This window comes from Coturnix japonica, chromosome 23 (assembly GCF_001577835.2).
Source record: "Coturnix japonica isolate 7356 chromosome 23, Coturnix japonica 2.1, whole genome shotgun sequence".
Classification (NCBI taxonomy): Eukaryota; Metazoa; Chordata; class Aves; order Galliformes; family Phasianidae; genus Coturnix; species Coturnix japonica.
In genome coordinates, this window is record NC_029538.1 from 3,254,633 (window position 1) to 3,275,537 (window position 20,905).

The 20,905-nt window shown below is 49.1% G+C and overlaps 1 protein-coding gene and 1 long non-coding RNA gene across 6 annotated transcripts in view; one reads left to right on the forward strand and one right to left on the reverse strand.

Annotated features, from left to right (window-relative positions):
- C23H1orf109 (chromosome 23 C1orf109 homolog) overlaps positions 1 to 20,905 on the forward strand; it is a 36,208-nt gene that overhangs the window by 9,559 nt on the left and 5,744 nt on the right. For 2 of the 4 annotated variants that reach the window (XR_004309526.1, XR_004309529.1), the window contains 2 exons: positions 14,687 to 15,448; positions 15,545 to 19,255. The gene's annotated coding sequence lies outside the window, so the exon portion shown is untranslated. Of the gene's footprint in view, positions 1 to 14,686; positions 15,449 to 15,544; positions 19,256 to 20,905 lie in introns of those variants that run through there. The other 2 variants (XR_004309528.1, XR_004309527.1) reach the window with 2 other exon arrangements.
- Positions 1,432 to 14,688, reverse strand: LOC107324018. 2 transcript variants are annotated; one of them, XR_001559390.2, is made up of 3 exons: positions 4,628 to 14,688; positions 2,789 to 3,681; positions 1,432 to 2,559 (listed from the first exon to the last, which is right to left on the reverse strand). It is a non-coding gene; the product is annotated as an uncharacterized LOC107324018 (long non-coding RNA). The 2 variants fall into 2 exon arrangements; XR_004309530.1 differs by having other exon boundaries at positions 2,074 to 3,681.

Consider the following 20,905-nt stretch of genomic DNA (forward strand, 5'->3'; position numbering starts at 1 on the left):
GGTTTTGCTAGAATTCTGCTTTATGGCACGATTTTGATACCTCCCCACCAAAACCCTGGGAAAGAGGGTTAAAGCAGGTTGTGCAAGTGGAAAAGAAGCGGATGAGGCTGTGGAGTGGGGAACATGCTCTTGAGGCTTGTACAAGGAGTGCTTTTAAACTTAATAAATCTATCCATGAGTCAAATGTCAGAAGCAGGGGAGGAGAGAAGGAAGGGGTGGAAAAACTGTGCATGAAGGATGAGGAATCTGGAGCAGCTCCGAAATTGAGGAACCTCCAGTTCCTGCTCTGCCTGGAGCCAGAGGCTGGGAAACCATTGAAGATGGAGATGGAGCTGTTGTGCTGAGGGGGATTCTCAACCTGCTGCCATGCACCCATTGCTCTGCATCACTCTCAGCCTTGAGTGGGCAGAGCCCCCTGGCATTGGGTGCCCATTTCCACGTGGGCACCGGGCGTCCTGCGTGCCCCACTGCAGGTGTGGGGATCCAACAGGGAACACAAAGCCCTGAGGCGCCTGAGGAATAATCCAGACCAGCTTTTGCTGGACACTGCTCCCCCAACTCTAAAAGGCTTTTTGGTCGAGTTTAATAAGATTAGGCTGTAAGCTCTGGAGATGTCAGCTCGCTGGCAGGTTCGCGTTCAGTAGTTTCTCGAGCGCCAGGGAATGTTATTGCTCATTTCATTGGCTTGCCTTGATTTCACTGGATCAGCCTGTTGCTTCGCTTCCCAATTAGTCTCATCTGCACAGCAGTAACAGGCTGGAGAGCAGAAAGCCTGGAGAAGGGTGCAAAATAGTTCTGCCACTCAGAAGGGAGTTCCTTGCATCAACCCCCCCCCGGGAAGGTTCAGGCTCTGCACCCAGCCTGACGCTGTCACTGTCTGAAGCCCTATGGGGATTCCAGCCCCTCCTTATCGCTGCAGCACACAGCAGTGACATTGCACAGCTTAGTCTGTTGCTGGGGAGCGTGTGATCTCCAAAGCTCCAGTTTAGGTCTGTGCTGACATTATTGAAGCTACTGGTAATAAAACATGTCAATACAGGGGCCAGAGCCACATCTGATCCTGTAAAAGGAAAACAAAACAAAAGGAACCAACCAAAAATGGAAAGCAAACACGTATTGACAAGCAAAGTGGGTTTCCAGGGACACGGGGTGGCAGCTCCCCAACCTGCTGCAGTCACTGCAAGGAAGGGACAAGTGGAGCAAGGGAGCGGTCGCGTCCCGGTGCCACATCATCGTACAAGTGCAGAACGCTCCCAGCACAGCAAACTACAAATAAATGCTGTTGATGCCTTTGCCATCCCGTCAGGGATTAGTACATGCTGGAGCAATTTGCATGGGGATTAAACTTGGAAGAGAGGGCAATGCTGAGGGAATACGGTATTATTTATTATTGCCAGTTGCAAGGGAACAGCAGCAGCCTCCAAGCTTGTATAACTCTGGAACATGACTATTATTAGAACGGAAAGTTAGCAAGCAATTAGCTAATTGCAATTCACATTGTCTGTTGACAATTATAAGGAGAACAGTTATAAACCCCAACAGATGGAACTCGAATGGGTCAGTCTTTTTTTTTTCCATCCCCAGAGGGCATTTGCTATGAACTTATAAACTATAGGTTCCAATCACAGCTTTGTGAACAAGCCAGTTCTATGAGTAAACACATCAGAGAGGTCACTTCAAACAACCTTCCTTGCTGAGGAAATGCAGTGCAGCACCTTCACCTGCTGGCAGCAGCTCTGCCCAGTGCCCAGTGCTGCTATGGGGATGGGAGCCCAGTGCTGGGGGCTCAGCACAGCAGGGTCAGCCCCAGAGCCACCAGTCTGCTGCTGGATCTGAGGTCTGGTTACATCTGGCCTGAGCCCAAGCTGGACATCAACCGGGCTGGAAAATTCAGCTAATGGCTCTGTGGTTTCATTCATTTACTCTGCCGTGGTGACACTTGTCTGTACAGCCCTGGAAAAAGGGAAGCAAATTAATCCAGCTAAAATATACGTCTCTTCTCATCCACTTGTTTACAGCTCTGTACAACTTCAGGTAATACCTTCTCTTCTTTCTCCAGCAGCGACACGGATCTGCAGCGTATCCTGAACCTCATTTCTCAACCTTTCAGGATTATTTGAGGGATCTTTGGACCCCGGTGAGACTGAGTCAGAAAAGCCATCTCTGTACAGACAGGCAGGGGATTAAGCCAGGTCCTGCTTCCCCTTTTAAGTTGCAAGAGATACCAGCAAGGCAGTTCCCATGGGACTGAGATTATCTCATTGCTTTTGCTGGAAGTATCTGAGGGATGCAGCGCAGGGAGGTGATGGATGGCTGTGAAATATGAAGCATGGATCCAAGGGATAGCTCTGCACAGACTTTACATTTGTTTAAGCCAAAGAAGTATGTGGATATGCTGGCTACCAGATAAAGGTCTTTAATCCTACAGTTGGACTTTCTGTGGGGTTGTAGTGGGCTTTGCTCCTTATCTTGGAATGTTACTGATGTCGTGGACTCCAGCAAAGGTGAATGTCCCAATTTCAGGTTAAGTTGATGCTGATAGGGGTGCAGCTGTGGGATCTGAAACAGATTAAGGCCAGCTATATGAATTTCATAAATAGTAATACTAAACCAGTGCACACCTTAGGCTGATATTAAACAGGGGATGAGTTGGTATTCATCCCTAATAGCAAATGCATTATAACAAAATGGAAACATCAGGTTTTACTTACAAAGCCCAGGTTTCCCATAGGAGGCGGTTTATGGAGTGACCATTTATTAAAGACAAATGCTATCATTCAAAACATACCTCATGTAGAGAGGGGGACGGTCTGACTCAGAGGAGCGGTAATGAGAGCTGGAGCTTTGTATTTACAGGGCACTGATGGAAGCAGGCTGAGCATCAAGGCAAGGTGCACTGTCCCCCTGAACCCCAGCAGTACTGCAAGGTGCTGAGCACTGAGCTCTGACCCCAGAAGCCAAATGGTAAACACACATTGAGCAGCAGGCAAAAAGCAAAGCCGGTTCTCTCAAGTCAGAGCAGTCATGTGCTTAAAATAAGTCCATCTTGGAGAGGAGCCATCACCCCAGCAGGGCCTGAGCAGGGCTGGGGTGCTAAGCTCTGCTCTCTGCACTGGAAATCCCTAGAAATACGAGCTGGCTGCTGCTGAGCAGCTCCATGTCTGTGTGATAATATCTGAAGGAGCAGGCAAGAGAGTGCCAGGGGTTGTGTTCCATCCTGTCATTGCCACGTGGATGTGTAACAGCATCCTCAGGTCTCCCTTGTTTGATCTTTGTGGTTTTGTCATTTAGTGGCAATTTGCAGCTCACACCTGCCCTATGAACACATAATTCACAGCTCTGGTGCACTCTGAAGCAATTTGAATCATTCAAATGGAAGGAGAACACACAGAGCATCCTTAGACCAGGGCCCAGGAGGGCAGTGCTGATGGTAACAGAGGGCACAGTGCCTCTTCTGCACACCCAGAGGTTTCTCTTACTCGAGGACCATACACAAGTAAGGAGATCCCCCATGTTTTAATCTGCTCCTGCTGAGGGATGCCAATGTCAGCACCCACAGCCCTTCCAAGCCTGCATGGCTTCCCTTTTGCTTCACGAGTTAGTGATTTGGATTTGCAGGGCAAATGTTAAATGTTAACAACTGCTGGTAAAGTCACATCTGCAGATCGTTTTGCTGTTCACCTGGAAAGAAACAAAACAGAGCTCGTTCAATTAATCAGAGTAGTATATGGTGGCTTTCTGGATAGATCCTGGCTGTTCATTCTTTGGGTTTGAATCAGAAAACCAAGATGAGGACATTGTTTGGAGGAAGAGGCAGGTAAAATTGCATGCTTTCTAGAAGCATGGATTTGGTTTGTTGCGTGTAGGAAGGCTTTCTGGCTCAATGTAAGATGACATTTGCAACCATTTAATTGGAATAAATTCCATTTTTATGTTCCATCCGGCTTTTAATATGTCAGCCAAACCATTCGTAAGGGACAGAATGTAAATCCTGCCTGTTCTCCCTTCTGTGCTATCATCAGGGATCGATCATGCTAACACTGCTAGTTCCTTGTGCTTCCAGAGCTCCCAGAGGTCACAGCTCCATTTGGAAGGCCTGTGAGAAGCTTCAGGTTCCGTAAGGATGGAGAGGTTGGGAGCTCCTTTCACCATGCTGTGCATAGGGCGGGTAACCATGGACCAGGGATGTAAAGTGCAGAATGAGCACGGCTTGTGGCTGCAAAGAGAGAAACTTAACCTGAAGTGGCTGCTATAGGGACAGTGGGCAAGAGCAGAGAAGTCCTGAGCAGGACCTGAATCCTGAAGAAGGAAACAACCAACAAGTTGTGTTCCTTCTGCCAGCCCTGGGGAGGTGGCTGTGCCAGCAGCAGGGTGCTGCCCTGCATCTGTCTCATTGGCAGATCTATACCATTAGGGGGTGAGGTGCAGGCCAGCTAACAACGAGCAGCTGGCTTTACTGCCGTGCCTCAAACCAATTGCAATCAGCTCCAAAGTTAGAGTCCCTTTAGTTGCTTGGCTAAAATTAGAAATCTAATTGAGATCAGGTTAGAAAACGGATTGCTTTTTTCATAAAGCAAAACAGGTGTCAAGCACCTGCATAGAAATGCATGGCCATGGAGCACTTTACCATTTGCCTCCTTCATCCAGCACTGGAGAGACAGAAGAGCAGGTCCTGGTGGTAAAGGTGAGGGGGGATTCTGGTATGCTCAGCAGTCATTGCCTGGTGTCACTTAGTGAGAGCATGGAATTCTCTGCAGGTTCATTCATCCATGGGAATGCAGCTGGAGGAGAACGCTGTAAGCTGAAAATAATACAAAGATGTAATAATACAGGAAGGATAGCGATAAATATCCAAAAGGTTAACTATAGGAAAAACTCACCTTCAATCTGGCTGGAAACTGCTGAGGCAACCTCCACAGAGGAGCAATCTCCAACACATGCTGCTTTAGTGGTGGTCAGCCCTTAAATGAGGCCTAGAAGAGGTGGAGTCAAGCTCCACCTGAATTACCCTCACCTGTGCTCCCACAGCTGACCCGACACTTGCCTCAGCTGATTAATCAGAGGTTCAGGCTGTGATTACCAGTTTCCCATACAACATCCATCCACTCTGAGCTCGCTGCCCCAACATGGTGGGGAACAGGCAACAGTTCCCCAAAGGGCAAATTGTGTCTATTGAGAGATCTCCTTGATGTGTTATCCTCACATCTGGCAGGGAGAACAGTGGGGTGAGAGAAAAGCATTGCCTGTCTGCCTCTGCAGCTCAGACAGGCTGGTGACAGCTCCGCAATGTAAACGATGCGTTTTAAGCCCTAAATAAAGTGTGAGGAACGTGTTTGGGATCAGTAAATCCATCCTGACAAAAAGAAGCAAAGGAATGAAATCCCTTTTGCCAGACAGACTGGTAAGTCCAAGGACTAAGTGGAATCTAGTCCCACTGAAAAATGGCTTCTGGAGATGGATGGTTATGATCTCTCTGCTCTCATCAGTGGCATTTACCAGGCAAAGGGAGCAGGGGGGCTTTGGGAAGGGTGAGGCTGAGGAATGGGGTCACATTCCCCTCCTCAAAATGCTGAGTTCATTGCATTTATAATCATGTTCCCCTATCGGCATTAATCACCTGCGAGGGGTGGCTGCAGCCAAACATCCCTGCTGGCCTTCAGCAGATTGGGGCCTTCCTTCTGCTTGTAAGTGGTAGACTTAAAATAAGCCCAGGGCCTCTTAAACACGCCTGCCTCTGAATAAACAAAGCAGTATGATGTGTTACAGGCTGTACTGCTGCAAACTGTCCAGCTGAGGAGCAAGGGGGGACTCTGTGCATTTTGTTGGTGCTGGAAAGTCACCTGTTGGCAAAGGAGGACAGGCTGCCACCATCCAGCTTGCTCAGACAGCATGGAAGGTCTCAAGGTGATAACTGAAGGCAAACAGCATTGGATCAGTGCAGGGAACAGCCCAGAGCGTGTGTGAGCTGAGCCCAGGTCTGCTCCCATGGAAGGACAGCAGCCCTGGGCTCAATGGAAAGCTGATGCTATCCTGCTTGCTTGAGCTCTGTGCTGCCCATTTCCCAGCAGGTTTCTGTGCCCTCTTCTTCTGCTGAGCCACCTTTTCCAGGAGATTCCCATCTTGTAGGAAAGCTCTTCAAACAAGGCAAACATCTGGACAAAGCCTGTGGGCAGCTGCTGCATGGCAGCTTAGGGGAGAATCAGCAGCTGTCCTCCCACACGTGAAAGAAAGCATTGGTGATGGGGCTGAGCATCACATCTGAATCAGCCCATCCGCCCCTCCTATGAAAGATGCTCCAAGCTGCTCTGGTGCCAAAGAGCAAACCTGGAGAGCATTTGGGTGAAAAATCAGTAATACTGATAAGGCAGAAATGCCTGCAGACGGGGCACAGCCAGGCAGACATAGGCAGGGGCGAGCAGGAGCCGATGGTTCTTTCTGGACCTGTTGCCCTTGCATTTGAACAAGGGCAAAAATTGGGCTGCAGGCATTGCCTTGATGCACTGCACTGTGCTGCTGCTCCCAGTATCCATAGGCTGCAGCCCAGCTCTCCCCAGCCCTCACAGACCCCATGTCCCCTCCAGGCTCTGCTGATTTGGTGCTGTGGGTCAGCAGTTACCATCCCATGACATGGGGCCACGCTGCCAGCACAAGATTCAGGCTGGGTGCAGGAGGCTGCCAAGACACCTCACCAGATGCATATTGTCTCTTTGTTCCTCTGAAAACCACACACACAAAAAAAAGAGTTTCTCCCTTCACAGTTCAGTGATGCCCAGACAAGGATGACGTGAAATCTGTGGGAAGACTTATTTTATTACAATATAGGAATTCACAGAACCAGATGTTTAAACTTCTCCGTTGCTCCTCCATACGAGCGCCGCTGCCTATGCTCAGTGGAACCATTTGCAATGTAATTTCCCATGGTTTATATGTGCCCACTGCTGCTCAGGTGGCCAAAATTTGCCTAGAGGTGGAGCTGCCACGTGTCTCCTGTGCCACAGGAGCTGGTGGGGACAAGGTGGTAGTACAGAGGATATGGAGGTGGGGGGAAACCATCTATTGCAAGTGGGACAGGAGAAGGCACAGCCATAGGAGCAGCCTGGGTCTGGCCAGGACACCACGCAGCCTTGTGGGATGTGTTTTATAAACCACGTTCCCTGGGAAATTTGCACTGCCCGGAACATCCCTCAGGGTCTCTCCCCTCCTTCAGGATCCCAAAGGATGCCATAGTCCAATGGGAACCAAATTCTGTGTTTCTGGTGTCCTCTGTTTCTCACCCTCACTCCTGAAGCAAGGTTCAGAGCCTGGCTCCCTGCTGGAGCTGCGCCCCTCCTGGGAGCCATGCAGCCAGCAGCTGTTTTGCAGCAATACAGGACAGCCTTTTCAAAACACGCCAGCAGCTGTGAGTCAACGAGCATGCAGTGTTTTAGGGTCCTTAGGCTGGAACAGAGACGCGAAGCTCACACGCACGTCCAGGCTGGCAGCATTGTTTGTTTCTCCAGCATCCAGAATTTCATCTTTTCCACCTTCCCTCTGCCAGCACAATTCCTTATCCCTCTGCCCTGACACCTCCGGGGTTTATATCCAGCTGAGCCACACTGACTCCATATGTCCTCCCACCATCGGCTGCTGGTTATTAGAAGTCAGGGCTGGTTGCTGGTTCTTCACTGCATCCATTCAGTCAGCAGTCTTTAAAACCCATTAACCATTGGCATGATTGGTCCCAGCCACAGCCTCCCTCCCATAGAACCAGTGAAATCCTTTTTTCCCATTCACTCAAGGTGAATGGATAGGCAAATCACCTTTTCTCATCAAAGCAATGACAGAAAATCATGCACCTTCCCTACATCAGAACAGAAGTGACCACTGAAAGAGGAAAGCCAGTGTAGAAACAGCAGTGCTCACTTCCTGAACTGGGAGTCTGCCTTGTGTTTAGCCTCAGGCAGTGCCATCCAAGGGAAGGACTCAGCCTTTCACAGACCAGAGGAAGTGTTGGGAAAGGGAAACAGCTGGGGGGAATCCCTCCAACGTGATCCCACGTAGCTGCACAGGGCAGAAGGCAGAAGTGGTATTTCCCCAGCAGACCTTGTAAAAGCAACTTGTAAAAGTACGATTCGGATCATCATTCATTGCCTCCCAACCCTTTGTTCCTGTTTGCTGGGTGAAAAGATCCCAAACATTTGCAGAGATTTTCAGCCTGCGTTCATCAACACAAAATAGAGATAAACTCTGCGGAGTTTAACTAAAAATACCCCAAATCCAAAGCTCTGAGTTACCTCCAAGTTGGAGAAACCCCCAAACACATTGACTTTAATGACCAGGTAAAGGGAATAGGGGCATTTGTGACCTCTCAGTGTGGTATGTTCACCAATCCTTCTGCTCCAGGAGGTTCTCCCAGGTCTGCAACTCATAGCAAAAGCTACCAAAATATTTTTTATGCGAGATCAGCTCTGGAGTGAAATACAGAAATGCACAAAGCGATCTCAATTGACCATCTGGCTCTAACGTTCCCGAAGCTCACAACCATTTATCTCCGTCCAAAAGTGTGCTTTAAAGATGCAAAAGGAATCTTCCTTTGTAGAGTGAGTTTGTGAGTGTGTGTTTGGCCTCCAAACACATTAAACTAAACACCAGCGCCGATGGGGAGCACATAAATGCTAGAGAACAAACAAGCTTGCTTCATACCTGAAACAGGGCTTTGTTTTGGATGCAGAAGTGTGTTTATTTTCTTGGAAAGAATCAGGCCCTTCAGCTGCTACGGATTGCCTCAAGGGAATCATTTCTCTAGAAACCTTGTTCCTTCTGTAATCCTTCGTAACAACTCACCGACTCGAGCTGCCCTAGCTTTAAAAATACATTTTCAAAGCCCATTAGCAAATTCACAGGTTTTTTTTATACACTGAGAATTAAAGTGGAAACATAAGACCGAGCAAATTATTTTCACTTTATATACAGTCTCCCTAGTAAACAAGTGTTGCAAAAGTCTGTGCGCTGTCGGCAGAGCACTGAGGGATGGAGAACAGAATGTGGTCACATGTGGTTTTATTCAGGGAGTTATTTATATAATCTGAAGTATAGTAACAATCTTTTTGGATCCTCAGGCTCCCAGCTCTGCAGCCCGTGCAGACGGAGCTCCTTGGCTTTTCCACTGTGTCTACACAGCCCCGCTGGGCTCTGAGCGCATTGTGGCTGTGCATCACAGCCTGGGCACTCAGAGGGTTTTGGAGGCAGATCTTGACCCCGCAGCCCCACCATTGTGGTGGGTGGGAGCTGTGTTGTCTGCATGCCCCCATCCACACAGGGTCCCACATCCCTCTGCCCATTGTTTTCCAAAAGCACCATGCTTCCATCTCCACATCCCACAGCACAGAGCATCACTGCTGTTCCCCCCGAGCATCCCCCTCCCCAGCAGTGGGAGATGTCCATCCTCAGCACACCTCTCCCCACAGCCATCCCTCGGATCGATAATGCAACATTGCAGACTAGTGGTGCAAGAGGAGAGCGGCTGGCGGGCTGCAGAAGGCCAGCTGAGGTCGGAGAAACCCACAGTCCTCATAAACCATCAGGTCTGCTCACCCGAAAGAAATGTTTTTAATCTGGCTGGCATTAAGGATTCTAGTTAGCCGTTCTGCAGGCAGGTGAATGGAATTCTTTATTGTGGCTCGTGGGCTCTATCTCAAATAGCAATAAGGATTATCCTCCAGATTTCTGCATCTCGCTCGGAGCTCCAAGCATGTGTTTGTAATTTTCCTCTCCCTTTCAGGCAATGCCAGCAATCTCCTGAAGTTCTTAAACTGAACCTGTGAAATTTAATGGTTGGCCAGTGTATCTGACATATTCTTCTAAAATACCGCTTCGAGTGTGCTTCTCATGCTGATTGATGATTTTTCCTCCAACAAAGTATCCACTGTATTTTATTACTAGTATTTCTTATGCCTTTTTCTTTTTTTCTTTTGGTCAGAAATGAAGGTCAGACCAAAGATGCTTCTATGAATTTCCTAGGAGGAGCAGTAGGTGGCTGGCTTGGATTTCTTTAGTCTAATTTGCCTGGTTCGAACAGGCAAAGGCTTCATCATGGCATCATGCCTTCACTCTAGGGCCAGCCAAGTGCTGAAGATGGTGGGGTTGCACACTCACGATGATCATGAACAGAAATTGGGCATCTCCTGTGTGGCTGCTGGAGGGCAGAGCTCTGGGGGTCCTATCCAGATGGCTAAGGGTGAGCAGAACACCAAGGAAGCTGAGCTGGGGTGAGCTTTGCTTAGTGCAATGGAGAAGGAAGTCCATATTACATCCTTGGTCATGGACATGGCAGCAGTCCTTGCTGCCATGCAGGAGGTGGCCATGCAGACCCCAGTTTGGGACATTCATGAGTGGAGGGACCCCATGATGGGCACTGGATGGCATCAGTCCCAGCTCCTTACTGCTACCAGCAGCAACCATGTCATCTCGCAGCACTCCCCGCTCTCAATTGCTTTGTTTTTATGAGCCAGTAGTTCTAAACTTTGAAATAAACAATGATAGTTGCCTAATTTGAGGGGAGGACGCTGTTTCTCTTTCTGTGCCAAAAGAATGAAAATCTGTCAGGACATAAAAATACCATAGGCTTTCCCTACACGCAAACTGCTTCTGTGGCAGCTCACTGGGGGGAGGTGCACATTCAGGCTCTGCAATGATTGTGGCTTCCAGCCCCGGATCTGGGTTGGTTCCTGGTGTCCCAATGCCTGGTGTGGCTCAGGAAGGTGGGTAGTTCTGCCCTTGCCACGTGCTTGCAGGCAGTGCCCAGCGGCTGGTGGGATGTGCGGAGTTTCATCAATCTGCAATTGCAAATGTAGGGCTGTGGCAATGAGGGAATTCAATGATCCCACAGATTTCATATCTCCGCTGACCCGCTCTGGCCCATAAATGGTCTAAATACTGATTCCTCTTGTCTGTGGCCAGAAGAGAACAGTCAGTTCTTATGTTTCAGAGTGAGGCAGCGCCATCAGGCAGTGGCTTTGAGGCTTTATGGAGTCATCCTTTCTGTTTCTCAAAACCTTCCTTTCCAAAGTCATTCTGTTCACTGAACCTTTCATTGCTGCCTCCATCTCATCGCAGCTCACGTCGCATCCTCAGCCATCACCTATGTTCAGTGTGTGCTGTGATGGCAGGTCTTTCCCCATGCAGTGAATACGGTGAGGAACTGAACATAAAGAGGAGCAACCTTCAACCTGCAGGCACTCTATATATGGGGGATGGCCATGACCCCCCATAACAGCCCACTGTGACTGCGGCCCCATTCAGTGTCCTACAGCCCCATCCCACTGACCAGGATGGAGTGGCCCATATCCAATCTAGCAGAAATCCATGGCTTTGGCTCTCCGCTTCCTCCCATCTGCCCAAGTTTATTTTCCTTGTTTTCTGTTTATGAGCTGGGTGAGTATTGAATTTCCCGAAGTCATTGCCATCCATTGCCACAGGTCTTGCACACAAAGACTCCCTCGGTGCCAGGATCCAAGTTTTGCAATTGGACCGATTCCCTTTCCCTCCAACCATTGTGGAAACAGCCTTTGTTTTGCTTCTGGATCTTGTTCATCAGGCCCAAATCAAGGGCCGCTATCCAAATCCTGGCTTTTTTTGTGTGTGTTGGTTGGTTGTTTTTTTGTTGTTTTGTTTTTGAAATCCGATTTCACCGCTTTAATGAAAACAGCACATTTTAAGGGACGGGACTGAGGTCCTCAAACAGTAGGATTTCTTTCTGCAGGACATGTATATCTTTGTGAAAGCTGAGCTGTCCAATCCTCTGAATAGCAGGAACTGGAGGGATGGGGCATGAGAGCTCCTAAGGGACTTGTTAAAAGAGAAAGCTAAAGTTCTAGTGGGGAAGCTCCATCCCAGCTGCAAGCTGACAACCAGGCTGAGCACCCTGTGCTCTCTGAGGGGTTGGGGAACCCGGCAGCCACAAAGCACAGCTCCCACGTGCTGCTGGGGGCCCCGGCTGTGAGGAATGTGGCTCCTTTCCCTGCACCCTCCTGCAGTGAGAAACGCCTCTACATGGTGTCCTGGCAATAAGCAGCAGCGGTCCTCAATCCCTCATAAGGCTCTCATACCGACCTCAAACTTCCCTGATGAAAACCCCATTTATTCCGGGTCTGTAGGAGAGGAATCCCCTTAACTGCATGCTCAGGCATGTGCCGCTGCTTCCCTTGTGTATGTCAGAACGAGGGAACAGCTCTGTAATCACCCATTTTTATTTAATTGTAACGCCCCTGTCCCACTAACTGTTCCAGATGCTCTAATGGTTCCTAGCTCTGGGCTCTAAAACATGCTGTTCTTTTCACCCTGGTCCCCGCCCTTCAAGTACAAACAATGGTTTTGCTGGTTTTTGAGCCTTTTGTGTGCCAACGGGATGTGGGGAGAGAATCCCCTCCATGCCAAATTCAGTTGATAATAAGAAACAGGAAAGGAGCTGAATGCCAGCTTAGCAAAAGCCGAGCAGCATTGGGCTGTTCGCTGCGGCATGTGGATGTCGCCATTGCCCAGCAGCGGGGTGGGATGTGGGGGAAAGAGAGAAGAAGGCTGGGGCATCCTGGGGAGCTTCAACCCCGAGTCTGTTGAGCATCGTGAGGCTGCAGCAATGCTCCTTACAGCTGTAGCATCTTGTATGCATGAGCTGCTCCTGGGGAGCACCAGCTGTGGGAAGAGGACCACAGTGGACTGATGTGGGCAGGGTGCAGCGTTGGGCATGCAATGCCTTGGTGCATCAGCTGTGCTGCTCCCTAAATGCCCACTACCTGCACTGTCAGCAGCCTAAGGATGCTGCATCCACCTTGTTGGCTCTGCTCCCCTTAGGGGTGGTCACCAGCCCTTCATGAGGCTCTAACAACCCTATGTTACCATTGCTGTCTCCTGGGTACCAGCCAGCCCCAGCTCCCTGCTGATGGGGGAGATGAGGGAGGACAAGGGAAGGCTGCACAGTGAGCTGCAGGAGGAAGAAGACCCCGGCTCCCAGGGTGGATAATTGCAGAAATCTCCGCAGGTTCCTACATCTTCTCTTTTATCCCCTCTTTATATATATTTCAGAATGATATAAATTCTCGGCTACGAGCCCCGCTGTTTGAGCACAAAAGAGAAGTTGCAGGCAGGCCCAAGAGAAAGGGAGGATAAAAAAAACCACAGGAGAAAATTAATAAAGCATTTGAGAAAGGGAGGGGGTGCCTCGCTGGGAAAGTGTGTAGCACACAGGGCTCCCCAAAGCACATCAAAGCCTGACTCTGAAATTAGCCCAACTGTTGGGAATGTAAAGCAGGGGATTCTCCCACTGGGCTGTGGATTGAGAGTCCCCCCATGGGCTGCGAGGCACTGACATTTGTATTTATCCAGCCCCGAAGCTCCATCGTGGAGCTTTTCAAAGGGCACTGCTGGGACCCAGCAGGCCACCTCCCCAGCATGGCAAACACTGCACTTTTAATTACTGCTCCGAGACGGCACATGTGCCCGACCCCCACACTAATTCTTGTTGCAATTACAGCGATCTAATTGAGTTTATTCACTCTCCACAGCTTTTGTGCCTTTCTTTCTTGCACTCCCTGCCGGTGAGAGCTGGGGCCTCCATTGATCCCGTAGGTAGTAATATGGGCAATGTCGGCGAGCTTCCCCTCGGGCTCCCGCCAGCTGCATTGTGTGCACTGAGCTGCCCACACTGCTGGGAAGTGAATCCCTGTCTAGAGCAGAGCTCTGCCTCCAGCTCCCGACCCCTCACAGTATTTCACCACTTCAGCGTGCAGCGCGTGCCTAACGTTTTGTTTGCAGAAGCAATTTTATATTTTTATAGGAAAATTACTTCCAATTAACAGAGAGATGATGCCTTGCAAGTGGCACAGATGGCTCTTGGCACCCGGAATGATGAGTTATCTGATTGGGATAGCAAAGGTCTCCAGCTGCTCTTGTGCAGAGCTGCAGTCCATGGGCAGCACTGCTGTCCTCTGCCCTGACCCCTCTGCTCTGCAGATTGTCCCCGAAGCAACAGATTCCCAACCTGCCCCTTTGAGGAGGAAAGCACCGAGGTCCCCTGTGCTGCTTCCCTGCCTCCTCTTCCTCACAGCATCACCTGCTCACACCGAGCTGGCTGGAGGCTGCAAAGCATCCAGCAGCATGGGGACCCGGAACCCTGAGCCCAATGTGCCATTACAGATCGGGATAATTCTCTTATTTCACCCCTGGGAGGGAGCTGCTGTTCCTCCAGATCCAGGCAATGTCAGACAGTCCCAGGTGTGGGATGGGAAATCAGCCCCTAAATGCTGCTCCTCTGGATTTTTACTGTTTTGTTTTTATTCAGCTGCAGCATTTCCCTTTGTACATGCAGGTACTTGGGGGGGGGGGAGGGTCAGAACTGGAACCCCCAGATGGGCATCACTTGGGGAGAAGCCCTTCCCAATGGGAACACCTGCCCTGGCTTCTGCGGGTGCTCTGCTAAAGGGAGCTGAGCAGACACATGGCAACTGGCAAAGGGCCCGATGAGGGAGGAGGGGGAGGAATTAACTCTCATTTAAGCCCACTTTTGTTGTAAATAAACTATAATCACTTCAAACCTTTTGCTTAATCAGAAAGGGATGTTGAACATTAAGCAAACAGTCGGCAGGCTTGTCTTACTGCTGGATTAGAGATATTAAATGCCAGTGATACTTGCTTTTTTTAATCTGTCCTGCAGCTGCGTTATTAAAACAAACACATTTGTGGACCTGCAAAAAGAAAGAAAGAAAAAGAAACGAAAACAAAAGATGAGATTGAAGCTTTCCCAAGGGCGATATCTGAAAGCTGGGCAACGTTAAGATCGACGTTCAGTCTTCATCTTTTGAACCAAACAACGGAGGGAAATGACACATCATCGAGTTAACCACTGGAATTAGCAGCGCATTCTTTAATGGAGACAGGTTAATTCCTTGGGTCACATCCTCATGACCTCTTTCTGCAGGTTCTGCATCTTCAGGGCTTGTGAATCGCATCCCTGTGCATGGACTGGGCCTCTCCCTGCATTATCACTCTTGGGTTGGGTGGGAGAGCAAACAGCCTTTGTCCTTATGAAGATGCAATTTAGTGGCACGGTGGGGATGGGTTGGTGGTTGGGTTCAGCCTTAGGGATCTTTTCCAACACTTGTAATTCTATGATTCTGTTTCTTTGCATAGTTTTTTTTTTCCTTAAAGTTCCAAATTTCGGACTTAATTGAAAGCTTCAGAGAGAGGGAGACTCTCACCCTTTGTATGGGAACTAGCCTGAACAGACTGACCACCTGAGGCAAGCAATGAGTCAGTCATGGGAGAGCAGGCGAAGGCAATTCACCTGTGCTACCAGAAGGGATGGAGCTTGGCTGCACCTCTCCTAGACCCCACTTAAGGACTGACTGCCACTAAGGAAGGATCTCTCTCTGGAGATTGCTCCTTTGTGGAGTTTTACTGTGAGCCTTTAACATCAGTGAGTATTTCCATTTATTATTGATTACCTCTCCATCACAATAATTTTACTGAACCAAACAACTGTTTAACCTCTGTTTACTTATTGATTGCACAGCTTTATCTGAGAAAAGAGAAGACATCCAGATTCCTTGGAAAAGGAAGAAAAATGCTTGAAAATGTGTCACTCTTAAAGACTGAGAATACAGCTGAAACTAAGGAGGAGCACATCTCCATCAGTGTGTTAAACCTGGACTTCGGAGCATTGCCTGGGGAGCACCATGATCAAGAAACCAAACAGCACTGCAGCATGGTCAGGTAAAAGGGGTTGGGATCAGCTGTACCTGGAGGCTCTGTGCACCACACTGCGCTCACCACAGTGCCATGTAGACAGCCCAGAGCACTGATGCTTTGCCGTCAGACAGGGCTGCAAGCCGTCCCCTCCTGTCCCAGCCAGGATTACACAGCTCCTGCCACCCTGCCCTGAGTGCTGGCATCCTTTTGTTCCTCCCTCCTGCCCCAGGGACAATAAAACAAGATTTTAAAGGGACCAAAGGAGAATGTCATCTCTGTGGGGCCGGGTAGGCTGGGACATGTAGCAGTCTCAGGACAGCAGAGTTAAGTGAGTGTCCGTTGCTGTCAGGGATGGCAGCCAGCGATTTATTTTCCACATTAATTTTGATTATGAGTCCTTACATGGTTACAAAGCCCAATTTTCACAGGGGAAATCTGCCCCTCCACACACAGGACAACAAATCAGCTTGACCTAAAGTTGTTCTTTCCTAAATTTCTTGTGGAATCTTGGCTGGACACAAGTTGTCTCAAATGCAATTACACTGTCATAAATAATTTTCCACCTCTTTTTTCTGTCTCAACCATCCAGCTCCCCTGGGGTCAGTGGAAATTTCCCCCTTTTATTAGGTTAGACGAATTGGCACAGAGAAGAACTCTGTGCTCATGGCATCATTGTCTGCTCTGAGCCAAATCCTCAGAGATCTCCCTCCTGCTAACACAAAGGACGTGGCTGGGCAGGATAACGCAGCCGTGGTTGGGGTCAGACTGCCCTGAGCATCCCCCCAGTACCCCTGCCCTGGGAAACACCCATAATATTGCTGCAGAAACCCAGCTGGAGTTTGCAGGCCTGGAGCATCTTCTCTGCTGGGATGGGAAGGGACAACATAGAGCTTCCAGGCAAGTATGTGCTAGAAATGCTTTGCTGCATTTACACGTTAGCAGAGGGTTTTTATGCACGTATTTCTCAGCTCCTGCTCCATTTCCAAGCCATACCCTGCCCTCTCCTGTTCTCAGAGCCAGGCAGTGCGACCGAGCCCTCCCAGACAATGGCTCAGCAATGTGACTAACAGCTGCCACATGTGGACACGTCCTCCTGCTATTTAGTACCAGACTGTGCTCTATTTTTTTTTACTGTGCCTTTCATACGAACTGCATCCCCAAACCACTTCACAGAGCGGACTAATTAAAATCATGGGTACAAAGCCATGCAGGGAGAAAAAACCCTCTTGAAGGGATCCAAAGAGTGAGGGGATCACGTTCAGCCCACAGGCTCCTCTGCAGGGTGACCGGTGGGTTCCTCCCTTCTCTCAGTCACACCCATTTGAAATCCAGGCAGATTTCATTAATTCAGCCCCTTCGAGGGCTGGTAAACAATTTTCAAGGGTCATTAGAAGCGTTATTGGACCTAAAACCCCTGTGCTGCTGTAGGAGCAGCAAGCCGCTGCCAGTAGGAGCCAGGGCACGTGGCAGGGCGGGACATGGGGGGAATACAGAGAGAGGCTGCAGCTTCCTTTGTGTCTTTTTGCACCTCCTGGAGCATTTCAGGAAGATGGGAGGATGCTGTTCATAGGTATAAGGAACAAGCATCCCCAGCCTTCCCAAGCTGCAGCCCGTGGGGCATGAACGAGGTGGTTCAGGCCACATGAGATTGTGGCAAAGCCTCCTAATTTTGGATGCATCTCTTGCAGCAAGGAGGAGTTTGTTTCTTGGAGCTCATAGAGGTGGGACTGTTTTACTCTCTGTCCTTACGTGGGATCTGGTTTCTGTCCAAACAAAGAGTTCATCCTCTTCCCATTCCTGCGACAGCGTGTTTTGAATTAAATCATATCTAAGGCACTCAGGAAAGTGTGAAGCAATATTTATTTAGAGGATGAAAGTGTTGGGAGAGCAGAAAGAGGACAATTCAATGGGATGGCGTTGGCCAACGTTAGGAACTGATGAACAGGAAAACACAGAGGGGACTGAACCCATGAGCCAGGCCAGGGCTCTGCCAGGACTCTGAGCTGCATTACTCAATCAGTGGAAAGTCCAGGTAAAGCACATCCCCTGGCTGCACATGTGGTAGTGATTTGAGCAGATATGCTGTCAGAGCGACGCTGACATCATAGCAAGAGGTATTTACAGCCAACACGGAGGGCTTGGGGTGGACCTCAGCCCCCTCTCCTTTTTCTTTCTTTTTTTTTTTTGTTTTATTCTGAGCTGTTATTATGAAGTATTATTTATGAAGTGGTGAGAGCATGAGCAGCGCAGGCCTGCCAAACTTAAAGCACTTTTCATTTAACAGAATGAAAATTATTTTAACATGAGTATCTAAAGCAAAGATCCGCAGATTCTGGACAGCTTTATGGAGGCAGGCTATAAATTCTGAGCTTACAAATGTATTTTCTGTGCTGTGAGTCCGTGTCACTAACAGGCTCCTCTTCACCTCTGAGAGTTTATTCTCAATAAACACAAGTGAAACCCCCAGCAGTTTGCAGAGGAGGATGTTAGCAGCTATTACTGTATCTAATCAATAGAGACCCATGAAGTGCACCAGAAGATGCTCAGAAGCAGAGCCTAGTGCTGGCCCAGTGCTGTGTGCCTTAAAGGGTGGGGGGCATCACAATGGGGCCTGTAAATTGCAGACCTGACCCATTGAGGGCAGTGGGACTCCCTCTGGTGGCTCTACTGAGCTCTCAGGAGGGTCCCAGGATGACCCCCACTGCAGCACCACCCACCACCACGCTCCCAGCACAGAGCATCCCCAACCAGGTACATCAGCAGTGTCCCTGCCCGTGTTCATGCAGATGCAAAACACCATCACAGTGTGCTTCTGCTCAACTGCTCAACCAGCAGGATGTTCTTCTCTTTCCCACTCTCTTTTTTACCCCTGTGATGCAAAGCAGACCAGCATGTAGAGCAACAGGGTGATGCACCAGGCTTGGGGGCACAGGAACGCAGCCAGAGGGGGCCACATGCAAAACCTCTGATTTTTCCAGTCAAAAACCCCACCAAAGCCCCCTCAGCTTCCTTCCTGCCACCCACTGCAACCTGCCTGCTTGCCAGTACCCGCAGACAGGAGGAACACACCATGGTTTTCCAACACGCAATTGGGCGTTTTCCATTCACAAGAGCCAGAGTTCAGTCGTGCAGCCCCCAGCCCACACTTGGCTGCACTTTGCACATGGATGGAGATGGAAGATCTGCAGTGATCTCTGTTTGTGACAGCTAGGAAGCGACCTGCTGATAATGGGGATGTTGTGCTTTGCTTCCTCTCCTGGGCTGCTCAGCCAGTGGGGGTATTTGTGTTTCTTTCTCACATAGTTCAGAATGCCAATTGCTGTCACATTATTTTCGTTGGGAATTCTGTGTCAGTTCAGTTTGCTACTGAAATGTATCCTCCCCACAGATGAAGGCTGTTGGGAAACCACAAGCTTCGTGAAATTCAACATTGGTAAGCAGCAAAATTATGAAACCACAGGAAATGGAATGAGCAATTCCTGCAATTCTTGCTTTTCCCCCCTCGACTCCTCTGTTGCTATTAGGAAAAAAAAAAGAAGGAAGAAAGAAAAGTGCATTAAATGGGGTATTAGCAAAAGCTTCCTGTCCTCCAGTAAGATTTCTGGTTTTCCTAGCATGCAGTGGGTGCTGAGTGGGATGGAGGGGACCTGGGGGCCAGTGCTGACTCACACTGCTGCCAATGCACGGCTTGGGGTGAAAGAGATACATCAGGGTCAGTGTGGAAAGGATGACAGGAGACCCCAAGACAACAATAGGCAGTGACACGCACGGCCTGGAGAGCAGCCATGCTCTCTGATTTGTGTTTTCTGGATGGATAATTCATCTTGCTGTTTCTAACTGCCTACGGGGCCGGTCCCGTGCCTGTGTCAGGCAGTTTGGCCTCGCGGTTGGGGATGTTGGTCATTTCTTTTGGGAGAAAACCACCAATTTTGGGGATGTTAACCACTGTGATGGGACCCAAACACATATAGAGCTGCAGCACAGCCTTGACACTCCCCATGGTTATGTCTCACCCCAGCACATGGAGCCCTTCATCGACTCTCAGCCATCTTCTCGTTGCCATCTCAATTACACGCTAATGGGACCGACTTATGGTTGAGCTTCTTCGCTGCAATTTGGTTTGCGTTTCGCTGTTGACATGTTTATGGGGTGATGATGGTGGGGCGACGGCCTGTGATGGTAAACGAGAGACATCAGCATTTCTTCCCCCTGTTTGAAGAACGCACAAGTTGCAAGAATAGCCAGAAGCTGAAAGTTGTGGTATGACTGAATGCAGGAGCCTGCAATGCTCCGAGGCGCGATTCTCACAGCCTCACACAAAGGTCTGAGGCCATGGCAGCCCCAGACCTCTTCCTCTGATCACCGAGGTGCATCTCCAGCCTGGCTTCAGAAATGTATGCAACTACCCATCCTTTAAAAGAGATCAAAGCATCAGGGTGCCTGTGGTAGTCCTACTTTGTCTTGTGTTTGGAAAGGGAGGGGTGAATGCTGGGTCTGTGATGAGAATTGAGCTGGAGTGCAGGCATCCACCTGTCTTCCCTGGACCTACAGCTTACAAAGAGGCCCGGAGGTTGCACGTTTACGTTCCAGCATGCAGTTCCTCCTCCCAGGGCAGACTATGTGGGTATCATTTCAGCCATGATGTAGATGTCCAGCTGCCTGCTTGTGCGTATGAGCATCCACGCAGTATTTCCCCACAGTACATCAAGGGACGGTGTAGAAAATGACGCTTTTCAATAACAAGGAAATAGTCCTGAACGAAACCAGATCTGTTTATTTTGACTTCACCGTTGCAAATCATTGCAAGAAGAACCCAGTCCTGCAGAGTGAATCCGATGTGGATGCGAACCACATGAAGTGCAGGTCTGATCCTGCACAGAAACGTTCTGAATTTGCTCTTTTATTAAACAAACAAACAAACAAACAAAAAGCTAATTTACTATTGAAACAATGTGGTTTGTACGAAGGTTTTGATGTTTTGTTTTCAAACCGCACATCTAATTTTAAATGTTTAAGGCTTATAAATAACACAGTAATTCCGATGCAGCCAAAGAAGATCTCATGCAAGAAACAGATAAATCAGTACCTCATTTACATGTTTAACATGCGCCACATTTTATTCCCTATCCTCCTTGGATGAGACTCAAAGGGACTGCAGGAAGAATTTGCCCTTACATCTCTGCTT